Here is a 22,297-nt window from a genome sequence, read left to right on the forward strand (position 1 = left end):
CTGAGCTGGCTGAGGTCTTTGGTGTAAGAGGATGGCTCCGAGCTCTCAATGGAAATATGGATAAGGCACAGGACAGATTCTGCTCCCCGTAGTCGTGGGTTTCTTTTAAATCAGCCAGGTAGGAGTGTAACCTCAGCAGTGAAGTATTTCCTCTTCCAGGGTTTCCAGCTGCTATGCACACAAAAATAGGGTTTAAAAAATACTAAACTGGGTGGCTGGTAGTCCAGGGTGGTTCCCTGTGCTTAGAGAGCCCTGTCTCAAAGCTACAGCTGATTCAGGCTGTGCCATGGTTACCCTGGCCCAATAGTTTGTATTCTGGGCCCAGTTTAACTCCTGGTGTGGGGACAAGCTTTCTTCTTAACCTTTCAAAAAGCACATCCTTAATAGAGCAGCTTGCAATACATGGAGGTGATACTTTTAGGAAAAACACTTGATTATTTACGCAGGGTGTGTCCAACAGGACATCTAAAAATAAATCTATGTACATGTAGGTCATCTGCATTTCACATTACAGACTGAGGGCCAGAAGCATAGATCCAGGTTTGATTTATGGACTGCCAAGGAGATCTAAGAAATTTATGATTTGATTAATCCAATCCATATATCTTTTTCTTTATTACCGGTAATTCCTGTTATATATCATAGCCTTCTGAGCAGTAATTTGGCTGGCTGATGTGCGTCAGTGTTTTCTAAGGGTTAAATTCCCATGTACCAGCTAGAAAAGGAACTGCTGGGATCTGTTGGGTAAATGTTTTCAGCTCCACTGGAGTCTGACTTACCAGGTGGATTTGTTCTAGTTTACCAAGTGCATATAAGGCACATAGCATGTGTGAAAGACCAGCACTGGGGTTGTAGGGGGACTTCTTTGTGAAATACATTCATGTGCTAGGGTGGCCAAAGCTTGTAGAAGAGGAGCAGGCACCTGCAGTGCTCCCAGGCAAGGAGGCAGTGCCCAGCCAGGATAACCAGCCAGGATGACCAGCCCTGGTGCTGCAGGGAGAGCAGGGAATGTGGTGGCTGCAGGTGGGTGAGGAGCTTTGGCAGGGAGGCTGCTGAGAGCTGGTCCCTGCTGGCAGTCAGCGCTTCCATGTGCGGGAAGGTAAGGGTTTGGCATAGGGCAGGAAAAGCAAATCAACTAATTAACTCAATGAGGAAACAACAAGAATAACGTACCTTGGATTGAATGAGGATGTGACCTGAGACTGGAGATACTTCTGCTGCTGGTAAACATGTTTTCTGTGTGCTTTTTTTCCTGTAACACTATTGACATTTTTAGAATGACCAGAATATTTCAGAGCACATTTAACGAGACAAATACTGGATTTCGATACTGTCAACTCCAGAAAGCAGGAGGTGGGTCCTAAATTACCTTCAAAACCATAACAGAAAAAGTGCAAGATTTCATTCCCCTTCTGCTTTTCCAGCCACTTGCCCCCCCCCCCCCCCCCCCCCTTTGCAGCCCTTCTCCCCTGGGAGCAGGGTGCTGACAGGGGGAGGTGGGACAGGTGTGGTGCTTGTGGTGCTGGGGGAGGCAGTGAGCACAGCATGCACCTGGCAGCCCTGGAGCACATTCTTGGTGCAGGCTGCAGCTGTGTGAGCTTCCCCTGTGTGGCCCTGCTGTGCCTGGCTCCCTGGGGGCTGGGGGTGCCTTGCCCCAGCCCTGCAACCCCTGGTCCCTGCTGATGGATGCTGGGGGTGCCAATTAGCAGCAGCCCTGTGTTCATTTGGTGATGAGGACTCCCACCTGTCAGGGACAGGGGAGTTGAGCATGGTTTTACCCAGGCTTTAATAATGCCTCAGCTCTGTGAAGCTGCCTGGGTTCAGCCAGCCACCACTTTCAGAGAAGCCCTGTGTCTTCATTACCTTCCCCTTGAGCCATCTGGTCCCCCAACCTGACCTTTTTTTAAAAAGATTGGCTAAAAAAAAAATCTGGAGCAGTCCCTGAACAGAAGACCTTGTGTGTCACGTTGAAGCCCAGAGCAAATTTCTATGTCCAAGCTGTAAAACCTTGAAAATAAAGACTTATAATTGAGAATCTGGCTGAAGCGGAGTGAGCAGAGATGGTATAATTAAATTCTGTGGTGGATATAATTAACCCATTTATTCATTTATTACCCTTTACACTGCTAATGCAGGCTACACCATCACCATTTGTTTGCGAAAGACCTGCTGTACCTGGCTGTGGGGCTGAGCAGGGAGGGGGGGCTCTGACAGCCCCCTGCCCAGAGCCCAGCCTGCTCTCGGATGAGCTCCAAAGGAGGAGGATGGAAAGCAAAAGCTCTGGGTTGTGCTTTGGACTCTGGGGCAGACCTGACAGGTGACTTTGATCAAGTGTGGTGCTTTGGGAGAAAAGGACTTTTGTTGTTTGTTTTTAAGAGCAGAGTGGCTCTGTTGTACGCCCAGCGCTGTGGCACCGAGTTCTCACCGTGCGCTATCAAGGGCTGCTGTGATATCCGCCCTGACGTGCGCAGATTCCTGCTTTCTCTTCTCTGTAGTTCGGTGTGGAAATGGCACTTGCAGACCCGTAACACAGATAACTACTCACCCATCCTCTGGGAGAGCCTCATCTGACTAAAAGCCAGGCTGGCTTTTCCAGAACGGAGCTGTCTTTTTTATTTATTTTTTTTTTACCAAAGATGCATTTCGCTTCACTCTCTTGCAGCCATCATGAGATAAAAAACAATGAATCAACCAGAGATTATTTTTCATGAAAGTTTAATGAGGCACTGTCCCCTTCCTCTGCCTGTGTGAGCTAACCTGGCTGAGCATGGAGGGCTTGAACATGGAATAAAAACCCTCTGCTTGAGAGGCAAGAAGTGTAGGGAAAAATCCTGTGCTCGCTGGCATCTATCACACCCAGCTGTCCTGTTGGAGCTGTGCTGTTTGCAGTTTAGCCCCTGTCCCTCAGCCCATCCATCTCTTGGCAGTGAAAGCCAAGCCTTGTTCCCTCCCCCACCGCCCCTCTCCTTCCCTTTGCTGCTCCTTAATATTTCATGCATCAAAGAAGTTTCACTTGTAATGCACAAACTGATTAATTAAGTAGAGTGCAAGAGTTACGTGCATTTAAAGTTTCTTTCATCTCGGGCAGGAGGGAGCTGTGCCGGAGGCTGTTAGTGCTCGGCAAGCAGTGCTGAGGGTGGCCGTGAAGGAGGGGGAAGCTCGGTGTGGAGCATTCCTGCTGCAGCCCCCTTCCAGCAAAACAGCCTCGCTTTGAGCCTTTGGCTCGAGCAACTGGTTGCTTCCCAGTTGTTTTTGGGGTCTCCTCTGCTCCAGAAGGGTGCTGGCCAGGCTGTCCCTGCCTCCCCCTTGCTGTGGGGCTGTCTGGAGAGGGGATTTTCAGTGGGGCACCTGCCTGATTTCAGACCTTGAGGTAAGGGCTTGCCTTGGGCTCTGTGGGGTCCCTTTTCAGTGCTGCTTCAGTCCTAGGACCAGCTGGATGTGTTCCTGGGGACGTGTGGCTGAAACCCCAGTGGGCAGCAGGGTGAGTTACAAAGAGGGTGGTGCCACTCAGCAGGAAAATTCACAAATGCCCTGTGGTGATGGGCACCTGTGTACCAGGACTATTTGTAAAGCAAGTGTTTACTCCATACCTTGGCCCCAAATGCTCCAAGGCCTTAGCTGGCTGTGAAAATTGTGCAGCCCTCTTAATCCTCCCCTGTTACTAGCCCAGGGTCTTCTGAACTGAGCTTAGGGGTGGTTCCCCTGCGTGTGGAGATCCTTTACTGGATATCCCTGCAGTGTCTGAATGAATTATTGCATCTAACTTGCATTTGAGGGAGGGGGAGAAGGAATCCAGCTGCTCCTGGCTGCTGGCTTTAGCTCCCCTGCTTTTGCAAAGCATCCCCTTGGGGTGCTTATCTGCAAGTGGCCAGGAAGATCCTAGCGTGATGCTGTGTCAGGAGGACATCTCCTGCGGCCCTGAGCGCAGCGTGGGGTCTGTTGGCTCACCATTAACCCAGAAGCAAGGATGTCACCTACTGAAATGCGAAGGGTGATCTCTGCATCCCCTTGCTCGCTCTCCCGGGAGGCGTTTCTCCGAATTGCTGACCCAGCCTGTCTCGTGCTCTGCTCGTGAGCTGACAAAGGCACAGCTTGAGCAATGTGGTCGCAGACCACAGTCAGGTACCATATGGCTGAAGACCAGCGTTTCTACACTGCGGCTCGGGAGCAAAATTAATTTTGTGATGTTTCCTTCAGAATATAAAAATCCTTCTTGCTTCTGTAGCAGAGTTATTGATGCTGAGGTGACTCTTGCAGGGTGAAATATAAGCCTCTGATTGCATCATAGCTCTGACTTTCTCCACTTGCTAGCAGTCCGATTTGTGGTGTTACAGACATAAATTGTTCTGTATATTGTAAATACGTAGTACGTTTTAATGATTGTTGCTCTACGCACATATATTTGGTAATAGAGCCAATTGAAAACCACTTCAGAAAGCTGCTATTGATATTTTTGCAATAACCTCCTCCTCGGTGCCAGCCAATAAAAGATGCATTAGTTCTGCGTGTCCAGAAATCCAGCTCACAGGATTTGAAGGTTCAGGAATGCTTCGCCTGTGACCCTTTAAATGAGAATGACTTTTCCTTCTCCATCCTTCCTATGCCTAGGTAGTGTAAGTATTTTAAGCATTTTCCAGCAAAATTCAGCACAAAGTTCTTCAGAGAGGTGCAAAACCGTGGGTTTACCTGAATCCCACCTGGGATAGTTGTACAGAGGGGGCAAGCCCTGGATCTGAGCAGCTCTGCTTGGAAATAAGGAAGTGCCTAAGTTCCTGCTAAAATCTGCTCAGGTGAAAATTCAGAAAGTGTGGGCAGGCTCAGGCATGAGGCAGGTGTAGTTCGGTGTATCTGAGGCTCCCGGATTGCATGGCACATGATGTGTGCTGTGCCTCCGAGAGGCTGCTCCACTGATAGCAGCCCACTGGTGGGTTAAATAGCAGAGAAATGCCCAGCTCAGGCAGGGCAAGTCTGCTTTTTGGTGCTGAAAAACCCACATTTGGTGTTGCTACAGGTATTTCTTGCATCTGGGTTATGCAGGGGCTGATGCAGCCCCCCGAGTGCTGACTTTGTGAGGGTGGACCCAGAATGGGGTGCTCCCCATGCTGCACAAGGGGTTCACAGCCAAGGTGTGAATGCAGCTGGAGCCTCCTGACAGCCTGCCAGGCCCCCTTCCACCCCGTTGCACCCGAGCCAGATGGGTCTTGTCAGCACGATGCATTTCCACTCGTAAGACAACTTCCATCCCTGACTTTTTTGCTGGGGGTGGCAGCTTTTGTTATTCTTGGCCCCGGTGCATTCAGTGGTTGGGTTGCTGCTGGCTTCCCTAAGCGAGGGCTGTATCCATGAAGACCAGGAATATATCAAAAATGGACCTCACTTAGAGAAATCCCATCGCTATTATCCTGGGAACCCAGTTTGTACACACTTGAACCAAAAAATTTAGCAACTTAAGCAAAGTCCAGTAAGCGATCCTCAGCTATCCTACTGGCAGGTGGGACTTTCTCGCTGCAGTGTGCTTTGCCCTGTTCGTGCCATTTACTTTTCTGTTGAATGCTGCTCAGGGTGGATAATGGAAATCCATTACCTCTGTTATAAACCAGGACTAAAATATTTCACTTTGCAAATATTACCAGGGGCTTTCAAACAGCGCAGTGTTTAGCTCGGTTCTCTGGAACCATAAGGCTGGTGGAATCCTTTCCTCATGAAAATGGATTTGCATTTACACTGGGATGGATCCAGGCTAATTTTAAGCTGAATGTGCCTGTGTAAAGGTAGTGGTTTGAGGCAAGTCCTCCTTTATCACTGTGTCCGTGTTTGTGCAGGAGGACTTGCAGAAATCTGTGTGCTTGTCAGAAGCTGGCTATTAGCTGTGCTTTGCCAACATGGAAAATAAGATCCTACATACAGGTAGACCTGGCTGGGTCTCTGGTAGGGGCACAGACAAGACAGCCCAAGGTCCCTCCCAGCTCTCTTTCTGTCAGGACTTGCCCAAAGTCAGGCAGTGTTGAAGCAGGTGTTTGAACCCATCTCCTGACCTTTCCCACTCCAAACCCTAAAACCATTCAACTAATTGCTTGATGGCATGTACTAGATCAGAGGACATCTGGATACAGCTAGAAGGTGTTTTTCCTCCCACTGCAGAGCTGAAGGAAACCCCCCACACCAGCACGAGCTGCCCATTGCTTCACAGCCCAAGGGTTGCTGGCAGCCCCTTGCCTGCCGCTGGTTGTGGGATCCTCCTGCAGCCAACAGCAAAGAAAGGTCTGAGTGTGGGATGTGTACAGGGCTGCAGTGGCTGCTGCAGGGAGAGCTAAGTAACAGGGCTGTGGCCTTAAATAGATGCACTTCTGGGGGATTTCCAGTTCTCTAAAATGTGTTTCATCACTTTTTAGACACTGTTTTATGTCATTTTGGGTGCCTATGCAGTACTGTTTCTTTGATTTATTTTTTTTCCCTAGAAGAATTTTTGAAAATTAGGAAAAAGAAATCGGGGCATGTAGTGACAGCAGCCTAAGCCAGTCCCAAACCTACACTTTTCCCCTTTAAGAAAAAAAAAAAAGGGGGAAGGGGAGAACTTTGATTACAGGTTTCCCACCCAACAGCTGACTGCTCTGACTGCATTTTTGCATGATTTTGCATTTCCAGTGCTCCTGGAAATGCTGGCCCTTGAAATCAAGCAGAGCAAAGGTAGCTGGGGTCCCATGGCAAGTATTTTGTAATGGCTTGCCTGTGTGCTGGTGAGCACTTCTTGGTTTCTGTTCATTCCTGAAGCTGGAAATACGCCCTGCATGCACGTGGATGCTGACTGTGGGGGCTGAGGCTCATTGAGGCTGTGAGCTGGAGCAGGGCCTGGCCCCCAGGAGCGGTGCTTGTGCTGTTTGTTTGCTGCATTTCATCTCCTGCGCTGTTCTGCACTTGTGGTTTTAACATTTGATGACCCAGGTATCTCAGAAGGCTGTTTTGCCTCAATAGGCATATGATGAATTGATCTTAATTAGCTTGTGGAAATAATATAAGCCTGAGCATTAAGCGTGCTTTGTTAGGGTTTTGACATCTTCTTTTATCTGTACATCTACAAATAAAATCAGGTAGATTAGCAGTCACTCGGAAATTGTTGTTGTGAGTCACTGACACACAACTGCTGTGGGCTGCTCCTTGTCTCCGTTACTCACGCTCGCTGTGGGCAGCGGTTCGTGCTGCTGTGGGGCTGGGGTCAGCCCTGTGCCCTCTGCCTGGAGGAACAGGGTTTGCCTCCGAGCTGATCCCCCTAATCCCAGCTTCCCTGCTGCAGGAGTTGGTTGGTTCGAGGCATGAGCCAAAACTGCAGCTGTGGAGCTCATCTGGTTTGTCTTCAAGCTCCAGCCCTTGGGTGGTACCGGGGCACCCTGTGATGGGTGGGTGTGGGGGTCTGCGGTCAGACCTCAGCACCCTTTGGTCCTCTGGCTCCTATTTAAATGCTGGCTGTTAAAGACTGGGTCAGAAATCCTTAAGTCACTGCTTTGTCTGCTCCAGGCTTGTTGTTGTGAGCCATCTGCGTGTGCCCAGGACTCTGGAGGTGCCTGTTCACCTGCAAAAACCTAACAACTGGGAAAAGCTCTTGGGAAGCACAGTTCTGTGCTATGGCAGCCACGCATCGCCTGAAAGGAGCGATGAGCCTGCGGGTACGCGTGGCAATGAGCTTAGCTCCCGGTGCCAGAACGGGGGGAAGATGTGGAAGGAAAACCTGGGTCTCAGGAAGCAGAGAAAGCGAGGGCTGCTCGGCAAAGGGCAGCAGCAGGGGGAGAGGAATTGGCTGGTGCAAGGGGAGGGGGGCAAAGCGAGGCAGGCAGCGGGCTGGGAGTCCCAGCAGTGGGGGAGAGGCAGGGAGAAGCAGGTGGCAGGGCTGTGCTGGCATTAAAGTGCAGGAAGGAGCCCCCCTGCTCGGCCCGGGAGGCGCAGGTAGAGCCGAGCCCCGAGCCCCCCAGCCCGGGGGGAGGACGCGGCGCCCCGTGCAGCATCCCCCAGCCTCGGAGGACGAGGGGAAAGCGGCCGGGCCCCCGGAGCGGGGCCGTGCGAGCCCTCGCTGGGCCTCGGAGCGGGGCCGGGGCGGGGGCGGTGGCGGGGCCGGGGGCGGACCCGAGGCGGAGCCGGGCGGCGGCGGCGGGCAGGGGCGGCTCGGAGCGGCCGGGCTCGGCTCGTTCGGCTCCTTCCTCGGCGTCTCCGGTGCCCGGCCCCGGCCCGGTATGGCCGCTCGGATGCCGCCCGTCCTCCGCTCCGCCGCGCTGCTGCTGCTGCTGCCGGCGGTGCTGCCGGGCGGCGGGCCCGGCTCGGCGGCGGCATCCCCGGCGGCGGCGGCGGCGTCCCCTCCTCGGGAGCCCCCCGGTCCGTGCCGGGTGAAGACGGTGACGGTGTCCACGCTGCCGGTGCTCCGCGAGAACGACATCAGCTGGAGCGGTGCCCCCCCGCCCGCCGCCGCCGCTGCCTCCGCCGCTTCTTCTGCCGCCGCCGCCGACTCCCGCTTGCTGCTCTTCGTCCGCAGCGAGCTGCCCGGCCGCGTCGCCGTGCAGGACGACCTGGACAACACCGAGCTGCCCTTCTTCACCCTCGGTAGGTGCCCCCGCACCTGCCCCCGAGCCCCCCGCAGCGCCCCCGCGCCGCCCGGAGCCCCCCGTGCCCGGCTTCTCCCCCGGCATCCTCCTCCTCCTGCCCCGCACCCGGCTTCCCGGCGCTGTTTCAGGGCTTTCTGGCGTTGTCCTTGCTGCCTGCTCATTGCTTTTTTTTTTTTTTTATAATTTTTTTCTGCTGGGGAGGGATTTTTTTTTTATTATTATTTTTTAAGCAGGGCCTGAGCGCTGCTGCCGTTGCCGGTTCGACCTGGGAGCGAAGGCTCAGCGCTGGGAAGTGGTGGGTGCTGCCTCCCCTGCTCCAACTTAGCCGCTGAGCCCTAGAGGAGGTACCACGGCGGCTGGGCGAACAGCAGGGACTGCGTGTCTCGTACGAGCCCACATTTCGACACGCTTTGCCTTCACGCTCCCTCTTGCTTCATGCACAACTCGGGTTCTTGGCTCCGTCGCAGCATGCCTGCAGACTTTCTCTCCCCGTTTCATCTTTTGCGGGGAGGGGGATGGGGCCAGGAATCATTTTGGTGCCGTACTTCGGTCCCCATGTCTGCTCCCGTTGGTGTGGATGGGGTGCCCCAGCTGTACCTCGTCCCCTTCAGCCTTTTGTGTGCCATCAGCCCGGCTCTCCTCAGAGCGAACTGCTCAGGATTCTGCGTGGAAGGCAGCGTGTTCGCTGTGCCAGATCACTGGAGGGCTTTTGTTGATCTCTTCATCCCCTTGCTTGCTTGCATTTTGGTGTCTGAACCCAGGATGGTTTGAGCACCTGCCTAACTTTGTGTCTGAGATGCTGCATGTTAACACAGCTCAGCTGAGGCTGCTGGCGGCTTGTACTGCATGTGGCCGGCATGTCGAGGTGCTCTGCGGGCAGGCTGACCCCACGGGCACCCAGCCACGGGGCTGCTCCTGCACCTCCTGGCAGTGACCCTGCTGCTCCCCCGGGTCTGATGTGCCAGGGCAGGAAAATGACCGACTGCATCCCCCGGTCCTTTCCTGCAAAGCTTTCCCTTAGTGATTAATCTGTAATAAATAACTTAATGGTACTTCTCGAGCTGAGCATCATCACTGTTCTGGTTTGCAGTTTGGCTTCCTTAGACACGGTTGGTCAAACAGAGAAATCCCAAACAAACCAGGTAGTCTATTTGAAGCAATAACAGTGGAAATCAGACCTGATGCAGTAGGAATGACATTTACCTTACAGTGATTAAAAGTAACAAGAAGTTTCATGGTTCAGTGCCTTGAATTTTCAGATTAGAGTACAGTTTCTTCAGGGACTGGGTGTGAATTGCGTGCTGCTCTAAATATATCAGAAGGCAGAGAAACCCCTGTGTGTGTAGTGTAGGTAACAGCTCAAGTTAGAGGAGAGAGATTTGTCTTGATAGATCTGAGACATGATCTTGTAGAGCAAATCCTATTCCTGTGACTGACTGCTGGTGAGGAGACCATGTCTAAAAAAAAATCTCTGCCTTGCCTGGGATGTTGGTTACGCACATGCTCCTAAATATGGAGCACATCCCTCGCTGAGCTGTGTTTCTGTGGCTGGGTGCAGGACACCAGCACATCCCCTCCTGCTCCCCTTACTCTGCAGGTGTCGGGCAGGTTGGGAGATAAATGGGAGCTTTGCCTGTGGTGGGATGGCTTCATCAGGGTCCTGAAATTAATCAGGGGGTTGCCTCCAGAGAAAGTAAAGCACTTGTCCTTCCCCAAGGTCTAGCTCATGAATTGCCGTGGATGCTCTGATATTTCAAATTTGTCGCATTTCTTCCCATCTCCTGGAGTGGCAACTGAGCCTCGCTCGCACTTAACTCTTTTCAGGGTGAGTGCTGTGGAGGGTTGCTACTGGCTTGTGTGCTCGCTGTTGTAGGGCAGTAAGTAACGCTGGAGTTTTCTGCTGTCTTTTTTTCCTGCTCCATCTTTTTCTAAGTTCAGCAGTGGCTGGGAATCCGAGCGCTGCTGCTGCCTTGTAATGGGCTCTTGGAGGTGAAAATCATGTTACATGTGGGAGATCAGTGGAATTGCTTTGCAGGGACTTGCGGGCAGGGATTGCTTTAAACAGTTGCTTCTCTTTCCCAAATCTTTGATAGCCCTTATTTCTGCTGCTTATGTGTGTTTGTGTGTGGTGCTGAGCATGTTTAGTGGACGCCTGGGCCTGAGCTGCAGGAGCTGTGGAGGAGCTGAGGTCCTGCTGATTTGCAGTGGGATGAAGGCTCCCAAATGCCTTTGAGTCTGGGCTCTGGCTGCTAGCAAAGCTTCCTGGCTTTGTGGGGGTGAGGATGTGTTAGGGAGCACTCCTACAACCCATGCCCCAGGCCAGCTACATTGGTTTGGCATCCTGGAGGGATTTTGGGGGTGGGGAGGAAAAGAAAAGCATAGTAAAGCAGGCGGTGCAGAGCCTTTGTGCTGATGCTCTGGGCTCTGAAGAGAAATTATTAGGGAAGAAATCGAGGTCATCCTGTTCTGGGGTGGCTGCTGAAGGAGAGCAGGTTGGGCACTGCCTTTCCCCTGCTCCCCAGCCTGCTGCCCGCCCCTCCTGCTCCCTCTGCGGGGCTCAAAAGCCTTTCCAGGCCAGGAAGCGTGAAATAAAACCTCAGCTGGTTGTTGGTGATGGTTTTATTTAAACACTGGGGCCGAGGGAGGTGGTTTGTGGTCCTGTGGCTGGCTGCTCAGTAATTCCCTGCCTGGGGTGGCTCCTGAGCCTCTCGTCCCTCCTGTGCATTGAAGGAGGATGGGGGATCTGTAGCTGAAGGCTGGCTGGTGCCAGAGCCTTGTCTGTAGCTGTGTGAAACTTCTGCTGTCTTTTTTTTTTTTTTTTTTTTTTTTTTAAGGGCAGATCAAGTTAAAATGGGCTAAGGAAACAGATGCTTCGAGTCGGTGGCTGGTACAAAGCGCATGCAGTGCTCTGCATCCCTTGTCTTTAAAGGAGCCCTTCTAGGTGGGAGGCAACTTTTTCTGCTCCCTGCCAATCTGAGATGTGACACATTGTGGATGACGAGCCTGAAACCTTGCCAAGAGCCTAAATCTCTCCCCAGAATGGCTGGGGGCACCCCCTGCAGCTGGGCAGAGCCACAGGTAGGAGCCCACTAGGGGGTGGTGGGAGCCTGGAGATGCTCAGCTGCCGGCTGCAGGTGTGTGGGCACCGAGGGAGCCTCCTGCCCTCAGTGGAGTTGGGAAACTTCATCTCCTTCATCTCCTTCTCGCATCCCTCCCCAGCTGCAGCAGGGGAGCTGCAGCCGAGATGCCTGTGGGCAGCTGGAGTTAGCTCAGTGTCCCCTCTCCAGCAGGGTGTCTCGCTGTCTGCACTTCCCAAGCCTCGTTTTGCTTCCTTTATCTCTGTCTTCGGAGACAAGAAGGATGTTTCTCCCCTTACCCCACGATTACATTACTTGAAAATTACACAGCAAAGCACGGTGATGGCAGGAAATGACAAATGTAACTTCGCCACCAGTGCATTATGAATTGCTGTGCATCCCCTTTCCTGAAAAAGCACCCTGCCCTTTCCTTAACCTTGGATACAACTGATGCTTTGCGGTATTTTTTTTTTCCCCTAACTCTTCTAGTGTTACACTGGCAAATGGTGCAGCCTATCATTGACTTTATTCTTGTACAATGAGGTCTCTCTAAGGTATGTGTCTTGATTTAGTCAGCAGCCATGTGTTCTGTACAATAGCTGCTCCACGAGCAGCGTAGCCTGCTGTAAGTGCAATTCAGGGAACGAAGCAGTTAGCTTCAGAGCTAATTTGGCTGAGCTCTGTCTGTGTGTGTGTGCAGATTATATATAGAGAGAGGGGAGAGAAAGAGGCAGAGAGAATTTTACCACTGCTCTTAGCCGGTAGTGGCTTACATAAGAACAGTTTACTACACGCTTCTGCTAAATGGCTCTAATGGATGCTGTTTGACTGGTGTCTGCAGCGCTTTGTTCCTGGGGCTGGCAGAGAGGTGCTCGTGCCTCTGCATTGCCGGTGTCTCGCCGTGGCCCCTCTGCGTGCAGCCTGTCCCTGTCCCTGGAGCTGTGCAGCTCCCCCATCTCCCCGGTGCTTTTGTGCTGCTGCTCCTCTTCTCCCCTCTTAACTTTTCTTGAAGCCATCTTGGAACTTGAACTTCTTTTCCTCGCTAGGATGAGAATGCATTAAAGTAATGGAAAACACTTAGTCCCCTGCAGATTGTTTGAATTCACTGTGTTTTTTTCCCTGAAAATACATGAGCAGGGTTTTGCTGCTTGCTTTTGTCAACATCTCCTGGCTTTGCAGAGCCTGAGGGGAGAGGCCGAGGGTTGGCCTGGAAACCCTGGTGAGATCGGAGCTTACTGGTGGCGCTTTTAAGCAGCGCTGCTCTTCCTGGCTCTTGCCTTGCTTTGAGCTGGTCTGTGGGGTCTTGAGCAGGGTTGTGTGGGTGGCAAAGGGATGATGTTCCCAGTGTGAGGTTCTTGTGATGCTCTGGCTTCCCCTAAGCAGCAGAGCTCAGCTCTCCAGGGCACGGCTTCAGCAAAGTGGGTCCTCTCTGTGCGGCAGAGGTGGGTGAGATTTGGATACCTCCTGTTTCTGCTAACTGCCTCCTGCTAGACTTGAAGACTTGCACAGCACTTTGGGCAGAGATTTGGTCAATTAAGATATTTTTTTATTGCAGTGCCTGGGGTCCGGGTCAGGTCTGCATCAGTGGGGACAACCTGGGGAGGGCGGTGGTATCACAGCAAGAGGAAGGAGTAACAAATGCCACAAGCACTGCGCTGTACAAGTTGTTGGAGGGTGTGGGGGGAAGACCCAGCAATGCTCAGGAGCCTTCTGAAAGGGGGCTGGGACCCCAAATGGGGTGTGTGGGGCTGCAGACACTGCAGGGATGTGAAGCTGCTGGCCTGGGAATCCGTCAGGGCTGGCTGGAGGATGGGATGGGTCCTGCGGGGAAATCTGGTGCCTGCTGGCTCTGATGTGTTGCTGCCTGGGGAGCTGAGCCAGGTCCCTGGGGGAAAGGAAGGGCAGCGCCGAGAGCCAGAATGGCCCCGCTGGGGTTGTACCAGCAATGTGGGTCCTGAGCTCGAGGTCTGCTGCTGTGGATGCAGGAAAGATGAGCACTACAGCTCCCAGAAGGGCTGTGGGCACAAAGTGTTCATTAAAACAGGTCAGTCCTCAGATGTCCACCTCACTCCTCCAAGCCAAAGTCAGATGCAGCGTGTCCAGCACCGTGGGGTGCAGGGGTTTTGCTTCATCTCAGGTACATTCAGGAGAGAAAATCGCAGCTAAAACTGGAGCCTGAGCTGAAGGGGAAGCTGTACTCGGGGAATTGCTGCTTTCCGAGAGTACCCGTGTTGACCAGCTAGTGGCAACAGAAGATTAACTATGGAGAGAGCCGCCTGTACTGCGCAGCGGGCAGGCTGGAGCGGCGCCGCGGGGCTGGAGCTGGGGATCCCCCCACTCCCCAAACCAGGGGAGCACATTGCCTGGGATGTCGGTGTGCCAGAGAGCTTTCTTGCTCTCCTGCTGGAGGAATAAATAGGCTTTTCTTCCCCAGAATGAGGTGGGCAGCTCACATTTCTCTCCATGTGTGTTGGGCACTGGGGAGGGGGGCAGTCTCTGAGGAAGCCTGTGCCACGGCGCAGAGGGACAGTACATGTAAAATGTGCTGCTTTTGCCTTTCTAAGCCTTAAAACTGCAAAGCCAGGCTGTTTGATGGACAAGGCTCTGCACTGCCTCAGCCATATGGTGCTAATACACAGCGCTGGCTGGCTGTGAAACCTGGCTGAACCTGGGGGCTTCCCCGGTGCTGGGCAAGTAACGGGAGCTTGGCGTGGGGCTGGCTGAGATGGGACAAGAACGGGTTGGTGTTGTGGGAACGGGGAGGCATCGATCTTGTGCTACCTTTGCACATATGTTAGCAGTTGCAGGTGGCTGGGGAAACACCTACCATCACACCAAAATGCCTCGTGGCGCGTGGGGAGAGGCAGGGGCTGGGAGGAAAAGTGAGGAAAATAGAAGCGCTTTGAGCAGCGCCTTGCATTGGCGATGCTGTTCCCATCTGCAGTGCCCACAGCGCGGCTCGTGGCGGAGTTTCCCTCCTCCAGTTGCAGCCACGTGAACTGGGGAGCGATGAGCCTCGTCCAGCCTCCCTGCTGCTCCCGCTCGCTACCTGCGAGGGCTCCGAGCAGGGATGGATGCTGCTTGTGCATAACCAGCTTAAGAAGTGGTGCCACTTAAGACAATTGAATGCTTGTGCTGCTGCTCGGGGCTCGGCTAATTTGGTTAAGGTTTCCAGTGTCCAGACAGTGTGGAGACACTTAATGGTATTGAAGAAGCAGGATGGTATGCGGAGGGGACAGGCAGCAATCTTGGCTTCCTGCATCTGCACTGGCTGGGCAAGGCTCTCTGGTTTCTTCCTGGGAAGGAGATAGGCAGGGAAAAAAAATCAGGGTGTAAATAACTTTGGCCCATCGATCCCTTTGGATATCTCCCCTATGCCTCTGAGTGCATCCTGCGTGTCTCCTGGGGTGCAGGGCAGGATCCCATGGGGGTGGCTGGGCTGTGAGGAGATGGGGCAGATATGGGCTGGAGCCGGGTCTGCCTGGGGCAGGGGAGGCTGGCGGGGAGGGAGGCAGAGGCAGGAGCCCCCCCTGTTTCTCATTACCTGCTCCCCACCAGCCTCGCGCCCCCCCTCTGTGCCTCCAACTCCGCCGTCTCCGTGCGAGACAAAGTCTGTGTGAAACCAGACTGGCTTTGAAAGCAGCAGAGAAAGGGGAGAAATTTTCCATTAGCAGCATCAGCAGTAAAAGAGATTTCCCAGTCACCTGGTAACTGCTGTATTTGGGAAGATTACCGAGCTGATGGTGCTGCTCCAGGCGTGTGCATGGGAGAGATCCAGGCAGGGAGAGGGAACAAGGGCCGGGGTGCCCAGAAGGAGAGCAGTGTGGATGTAAGGGAGCCCCCTGGGGCTGGCACCCTCTTGCACCATCACCCTCTCTTTCAGTGCATGAGAATAAATCATAAATTGTGTCCCAGCTGCAGCTGGAGGAGCAGAGGGTGGCGGGAGGGCTGTGCTGCAGCCTGGGGCTGGGTGCTGCATGGGGAATGTCCCCTTTCAGCCTGGCGTTGGGGGCTGGATGCTTGTTTTGGTGCCTGGTACCTTCCTGCAGTGCTGAGGTTTGCCTACTGGGAGGTGCTGCCCTAACTGCGAAGACCCAAAGACTAACGCAGGCTGGGAAATGATCCTCCCAAAAGCAAAAGGCAGATGAATAAGCAGTGCAGGGTCTGGAGGCTGAGGTTTGCTTCCAGCTCTGGTGCTGACCATCTCTCAGCATCATTTGGTAATTTTGTCCCCTTTGGGGCCACTTGGCTGTGACTGCACCCTTCCCCATGGTGAAGCAGGGGGGAGATGCAGGAGGCTGGTGCATCCCTGCTGAGCACCCACAGGCATCCTTGTAAGTGCTCGGCTGTGCTGGCATCTTTGAGGCTTTGGTTTGATTTGTTTTTCCCCTCCCTCATCTCTGTGGGGCAGGCAGGCAGCACAGGAGGGGCAGCCTTACCTATGGCCAGAGCCTTCCCCAGGGATCTGCTGCAGGACCTGGGCTCCCGGGCTGGCCGGGGGCTGCCCGTGGTGCTCACACAACCTGAGCTGGGGTTGCAGCGTGTCTGTGGCTGTGTCCATCCTGAGGCCATTCACAGCCCGTATTCTTCCCTTTAGGGTTCATGACCTAGTGGTGTACCTGGCAGCACAGATCATCCCTAAACTTTGGCGTCAAGTGACAGAAAACAGGAACAGGCAGCAGCATTTTTTTTTTTATTTTTTTTTTACTTTTTGCCTCTAGCCAACTGCTCAGCAACATCAGCTCCTGATTCACCGTTCCCATGCCAGCAGCGTGCCGTGAGGGGGGTCAGGCAGGAGGGCTGGGGTGAACGTGGTCACTGCACCTCTTCCCTGGCTGCAAAGCCTCTGCTGTGCTGTGCCTGCCCTGCTGCTCGTGCTCTTACTGCCCGGGGGCATGGCAGGAGCTGGGGTAGGAGCTGATGCTCTCCTAATTAACTGGTCTGTGCAGCCTGTGCCTGGAGTGGGGTCTGCTCTTGGCCCCCCTTTCCCAACTGGGGTGGGTTTCTGGGACAAGGGGCTCCCACCAGGTGCCTGCTGCTTGTTCCCACTCTGGTCTTGGTTTTTCAGTGCTGTCTGGTGCAGGCTGGTGCTGAGGGAGGTGGAATTCCCCTGCTGTAGTTCTCTGGGTCTGGTTCAGCACAGGGGGTGTCTCTGGAGAGCTTGGGGTCTGGTTGGGACATCTTGCTGTGTTCCTTCCCTTCTACACCTGTCACCCTTCTTCTCATCCTCTGTAGCTCTCTGCCATATAAATCGGAGAGGTTTAAACTCTCTCCTGTGTGGGAAGCTGCCCAGGGAATTCCTCCTGGGTTTCTCTGAAGGCAGGCTCGTGACATCATAGGTGGACACGCTCCCTTTCCCCAACATGTGAGAAGGGCGGTGTGGGCAGATGGGTGCCCAGGAGAGGGTGGCGTGGGGAAGGTGATGCAGAAGGTAGGCGGTGGGTGTATGTTCCCTCCCTCCTTTCCATCCCATCCACCCTGGGCAGCCCAGGGTCCTGCTGTACTTACGGACTCATTTATAGGATCTGAGTTTCTTCCCAGCATACAAACGCCTCCTTCCCTTCCTCCCAGGGGCTGGCAGGAGCCTGCAGGAAGGGCAGCCTGGGCTCAAGCATCATGTTGGGTTTTCTCTGGGCTTTTGTAGGGTCATGCCCTTGTGTGAATGCAGCAAATGTCCTGCAGAGCCTTCACATCTGGTGCCCTGGGAGGGCAGCTCGGGGCCTGCTGGAGGATGCCAGCACCGGGTACCCCTCGGTGAGGCTCAGCCCTGGGCTCCTGGCCCTTCCCAGCGATGGTGTTTGGGATGGGGGCTCTGCTGGAGGGGAGGGGACACCACAGAGGAGCTGATAGCAGCACCCTGGGGACCCGAGGGGTGCTTTTGGCAGGGACAGGGGCTGAGCTGGGTGCTGTCCTCACTGCCTGGGGGCTCCTGGCTTCTCCACCCCTCACCGAGGGAGCACAGAGGGCTGCGTTTGTCACCTGAGGAGCCCCCAGGCTTCGGCTGAACTTTGTGTTCCAGCAATAAAACCGTGCTGGGAGCTGTGTGCAGTAACAAAGCCGGTGGATATAATGCCTCCGTACTGCGGTGTACCTTTCATCTTGAAGGATTCCCGAGGAGCTTTACGCACACGGTGTGCCGCAGCCTGCCGGGGGCACCCAGTGCTGTCGGTGAGGGCTGCAGCCTCATCTCTGCTGGATGTGTCCCCCTGCTCCCCCTTGCCCCGGGAACTGGATGGAGTTTGGTCTCAGCCCAGCTCCATGCCTGGTGTTTTCCTCTAAGCCCGACTTTTCTGGGAGTGAGAGGAAAGCCGTGTAGCTGTTTGTTATGCAAAAATGGTGAAAAATAAGAAATATCCTTCCTGGGGCAGCAGGAGTGGGTGGGAATTACTTTCGCGCAGCTTCAACAGCTTTGCTTCTTGGCAGAAAAAGCTTTCACAGGGGAACGTGCCCTCCGCACAGCCCCGGGGAAGTGGATAATAAAACTGGAGCGCTCGAGAAATCGTTTCTGGCTGTAAGCAAGGAGCCAGGGTTCAGCTGCCAGGCGTGGGACTGCTGCTGGGGCAGCTCTGGGGATGGAGATGGTGAAAGTGCCTGCACCCTGTTGTTTTTTTTGTCACAGTGTTCCCATCTGAAGTGAGGTGGTGGGAAACAGTTCTGGGCATGCTGTCAGTGCTGTGGCCACGTGCTGCAGCCTTTGGGGACACCTGGGCTGCTGCCACCTCCTGCTGCTCGCAGCCTGGGAGCCAGGGCTGGGGGTGCAGCCTGTTCCTGCGAGCTGGGTTTGCTTTCTCTTGCTCCTGGCCCCCTGGAGCTGCTGTCGGTGGTGGCTGTGGCCAAAAATCCAAACTGGAAGTGGGATAAGTGGTACTAAATGAAGCCGTCAGTGGAGGCATATGCTCAAAAAGCTGAGGTTAGCGCGAATCTATTTTTGTTTGGAGTGGTGCACACTTAGCCCGCGTAGTTGAGCAGTTTGTTTATGGGATGCATTTTCCCATCCTGTGTAGCTCCTCCAGTTTATGCTGTAAACAAGCTGTAAAATCAGAAACCGCCTGAACTTGCTCCCATTAAAGGCATCCTGGTGCTCAGGGATGGAGGATGCACGGTGCAGATGGGGCTGAGGTGCCTCCAGCCCTGAGCTTCTCGATGGTTGCATGATAAAGCTGAAGGCACCGCACCACCAGGGGAGGTTATTCTGTAGTATTGGGGTATGGGACTGCTGTGAGCACCCCAGGATGGAGCAGGGCACCTCAAAATCAGGGGGTTCTCTGTCCCAGGTTAGTGCTGCGGATGCTGGTTTTGGGAAAAGTTGTGAAGACTGTTTGTATTTTAAAACTTTTATTAAGACTTGATCTGGTTTTTATTCTTGAATGGGATAAATAATTTTGTTTATTCCAGCTTGGGTTTGCCTTCCTTCATCCACTGGCCCACTCTTGAAGCCTGGCAGGCAGAGCGTGAGGCTCTGGCTCTTTTTGGCTCAGGTCTTTTAGCAGGGCTCATCCTTCCTCCAGAAGCAGGAGCTGCAGTAGAGGAACGTTTTCCCCTCTGTGCAGCAGCCTTTTCTTCCTTTTCCTCTTGTACTGGAAGCTCCAAACCTCTCACACTCATCCCCAAGGAGCCACGGGTGTTGCCACCTGCAGCTCCTCCAGCTTCCCCTCCTTCCCCAAGCCCTGCTGTGGTGACTCCTTGGGCCACCAAGATAGGGGCAGCATTGCCAGCACGGCCCCTGGCTATTGAGATCCTTCGATCCTGATTAAATTTCAAGGAGGCAGGAGAAGTTTGTGGTCGCTTCTCCTGTCATTGTTGCAGCTGAGTGCCTTGTGTTGGCTCAACAGCCGTGTGTTTCTTGCCTTTTTTTTTTTTTTTTCCCAAGCACAATCACAGGGACCGGGAGCGTGCTTAATTAAACAGCCACAGCATCGCCTTTTAACATAATTCCGGGAACTGGAGCTGCTTGAAGACGCAGACTTCATTACACTGCTTTACATCTTGTCACATCTCAGCGCTGCTCTTTCCCCTTTCCTGCTCTCCGCAGCCGGGCACCCCAGCCAGCCTCACAGTGCCTCTGCCTCGTGCTGTGCTGCAGGAGGAAATCCTTTATCCGATGGGGTGCTGCTGTGGGGAGGAGGTTGGGGCTGCTCGGAGCCAGCTCGGGGTCTTGCTGGAGCAGCAGTTTGTGCTGCAGACATGCTGTTCCTCGCTGCTCTGGGTTTTATTCTGATTTTGTAGCAGCTGGCGTTGCTGTTGAGCTGTTTCATAGCACACCATGGCATGAGGAAACAGGGGTGAGAGATGTGGCTTGAGTAGGATTTGGGGTCTGCCAGGATTTCGAAGTCTGCCTGTGGCCACCTGAACCTGAGCAGCCCTGTGAGTGTGTGTGCTGCCCAACACCACGCGGGTAACCCAAAATCGTGCGTGCCGGGGGAGGTTTTCTCTGCTGCTTGAGCTTGCTTTAAAGGGTTGTAAAACCTTCCCCTCCTTGCCTGTGAAGGTTTTTACAGCGTGTTTCAACGAGCCACTTAAACACAAAACAGGAGGAAAAAAAACCTGCTTGCAGCACTCCTCCCAGCTGAGCAGTTGGGGCCCTGGGCAGTGCTGTGGGGAGTTTGGGGGATGCTGAAGGAGCGCTGGGCTTGGTGAGAGCCCTCTCTTCTCAGGGCACCCTTTGGTATTTCTCCAGTGGCCTCTCCCAGCAGAACTGACTCCCCAAAACCACGGTCCCAATGGGTGTGAACCTGCACTAGCCTGCTGGTAGCTCTTTGTCAGGTTTCTGGGCTGCTTCGGGGTGGGCTGTGAATTATTTCAAGTGAATTTTTCAGCAGCCCTTGGTCTGTGAAGCTCCCCAGCAGCAGGAGCAGGGCAAATTTACCTGTTAATGCCTGGCACGGCTCCAGCAGCTCTGGGGTCACCTCCCCGGGGAGAGGTGTCCCAGGGAGCTGTGGGACTACAGCTCCTGGCCCCTGCTCCTGGAGGATGGGTAGGGGAAAAGGGGGAAATCCCTCCCGACCTGGCAGCAGCCCCAGAGGCAGGGACAGGCTGTTAGCACAGGGTTAGGGGTTTTATCACTGCTGGCTGTAAGTGTCTCTCCATAAAACTGCTCTGAAAGCACCCAAGGGCAAAGCGGGAGGCGTTGATGTTCTCCTTTGGCTGTTGTTAGGTGGGGGAAGGTGTAAGCTGGAAAAAAAGCTTTGTTGTTTGTAATGGTACTTGCAGCTGGAGGGCATGTGAGGCCCTGGGGAAGGAGCTGCAGCTTCCCTGTGCTGCGGGGGGTGGGCAGGCTGTCACCCCCAGCCTCCCCTGCTGCTTCTTCCAACTTCTCACAAATATTTGCAGAGCTCAGGGAGCTCCCCAGAGAGCATGAGGTGCCTTCAAAGGAAGAGCTGCCCTGGGAGAGTGGTCTCCTGGGGCCACCCGTGTCTGTCCCACCCAGCAGGGTGCACACAGATGGAGATACCACAGGCATTTGCTGCTGCCTCTCTGCAGGGCACGAGGGCACGAGGCTGCAGTGGGGTCTGTGCCTCCAGACCCAGCTGGAGGGGGTCCTGCAGCAGCTCCCAAGGCTCCTGCATCCCAGTCCTGTACCTGCACAGCATCTCACGGACACACCGAGCGCTGACCGTGGGTCTGTGTGCAGGGAGGGGTGTTCCTGTTAATTAGCACTGGATGAAAGGAGAAGTTGGCTTTAGTCAATGAGCGACCAGCTCCAATTTCATCACAACTCCTCAGCTCTGAAGCTGGGTGTGCGGGTGAGCAGTGAGTTTGAAAAGCTGGTATGCAGCAGAAACTGCAGCGTTGGTACGAAGCTGCTGAAGGGGAGTTGTGATGCTGTTTGGAAGATGAAAGTGTCTTAAACTTAAACTGACACACATTAAAAGATGAAAAAAGTGTTTGCATGGAAGACAGCTCTTGAAACCCTCCCTGACCAGCATCGCTGTGGCTGTCCCTGAGGATCTGCGGGGCCGGGCTGTGAGCTTCGGCTGCTGTGTCGGGGATCCCGTGCGGTGTGACGGGCAGAGCCGTGCTCGTCGCAATTAGAGCGGGTCTGAAAGCTGACAAATGAAAACAAATTTTTCACAGCTGTTTAGCAGGCGTCTGCATAATGGATCAGCCAGAGGACAGCATCTGGGTGAGGGGGGAGGCTGGAGGCACCCGCCTCCGGCTGGGGGCAGAGGCTGGATGTGTGAGCAGCGGTGTCAGGAGGGGTGTGATGGCTTGGTGGGTGTCCCAGCAGGGAGACCTCCTTCCCTGCTTCCTCCAGAGGCTGTCCCCATCCCCACAGCCCCAACCTTGGCTCCTTGCTCACATATTTGGGCTGTGAGTCCTTGGGTGCAGCCCCGGCTGCTCATGCACTGCCTCCTGCCGCGGGCAGCACCACTGAGATGCAGAACAGAAGATGACATCTGTAGGCACCTGTCCATGCCTTTTCTTGGCGTTTTCTGTTTCCTCATGGTGGTGGTGGGTTTTTAGCACCATTAAACTCTGCTTTCCACTATGTGCTCTCAGATACCCGGAGCCTCGGAGCGTGTCAAAGCAATCCCTTACGAAGGCCGCGGGGGCTGTGTGAGCTGCAGGGCCGCGAGCCCCGGCCTTCTGTAGCAGAGTTGTCAGGCGGTTCCCCCGTTAGAAAATAGACAC

The 22,297-nt window shown here is 54.2% G+C and overlaps 1 protein-coding gene across 1 annotated transcript in view; it reads left to right on the forward strand.

The window, feature by feature from the left end:
- The first annotated feature begins 8,552 nt into the window (after positions 1-8,552).
- Positions 8,553-22,297, forward strand: part of ASTN2 (astrotactin 2) — a 315,069-nt gene continuing 301,324 nt past the window's right edge. Inside the window, exon 1 of the mRNA XM_032200243.1 lies at positions 8,553-8,586. The gene's annotated coding sequence lies outside the window, so the exon portion shown is untranslated. The remainder of the gene's footprint in view (positions 8,587-22,297) is intronic.

The sequence above is a fragment of the Aythya fuligula genome, chromosome 19, assembly GCF_009819795.1.
Source record: "Aythya fuligula isolate bAytFul2 chromosome 19, bAytFul2.pri, whole genome shotgun sequence".
Taxonomy (NCBI): domain Eukaryota; kingdom Metazoa; phylum Chordata; class Aves; order Anseriformes; family Anatidae; genus Aythya; species Aythya fuligula.